General features: G+C 45.1%; 1 protein-coding gene across 2 annotated transcripts in view; it reads right to left on the minus strand.

Annotated features, from left to right (window-relative positions):
• The window catches only part of PPARA (peroxisome proliferator activated receptor alpha), a 38373-nt gene that overhangs the window by 20568 nt on the left and 17222 nt on the right, over positions 1–583 (minus strand). The gene's annotated exons all lie outside the window — the stretch shown is intronic.

The following is a 583-nucleotide window of genomic DNA, read 5'->3' on the forward strand; positions in this document are numbered from 1 at the left end:
TAAAGAACTGTTATTCCTATTTCCCATATCTTTGCCTAAAAGCCCCTTGATTTCAAAATTATAATAACTCGGAGGGAAGGGGGTTGCATCTGCCATTCCAAGGGAGGCTTCTGCCTTCCTTAGCAGACACCTGTCTTTCAAACCAAGACAGATCTTGGCGCTCAATGTGGGGCCTCAGGGCATTAAGAGAAAGGGATGAAAAAGGAATAACAGCTCCTGGATAACTTAATTTTGTGTTCTGAATATAGGAACCTTGTTAGGCAGCACTATGTGGTCTAGTTTACCCTGGTTTGGGTGGCAGGTGGTCATGGCTATATACTTCCCCTTTGCAGCTCCTTACTTGAATATGGGTCCTCTGACTAAGGCTACCATTGCTGTTATCCAGTTTGCACTATGGGTCAAGAAAGTGAAGAATTAATGGGCTTTTAACTTCCTCCGGAATGCGGGCATGTGGATAAAGGGCTATCACACACTAAGTGCATGTTTTTGGGGTTATGTTAAAAATGGTACCTTCTGTGAGGAAATGACACCAGGGGAAGTTCTCTCCCAACCCCTCAACCAGTTCTTTGGGCCCACCCCACCA

The sequence above is a fragment of the Corvus brachyrhynchos genome, unplaced genomic scaffold, assembly GCF_000691975.1.
Source record: "Corvus brachyrhynchos isolate BGI_N302 unplaced genomic scaffold, ASM69197v1 scaffold523, whole genome shotgun sequence".
NCBI classification, from domain to species: domain Eukaryota; kingdom Metazoa; phylum Chordata; class Aves; order Passeriformes; family Corvidae; genus Corvus; species Corvus brachyrhynchos.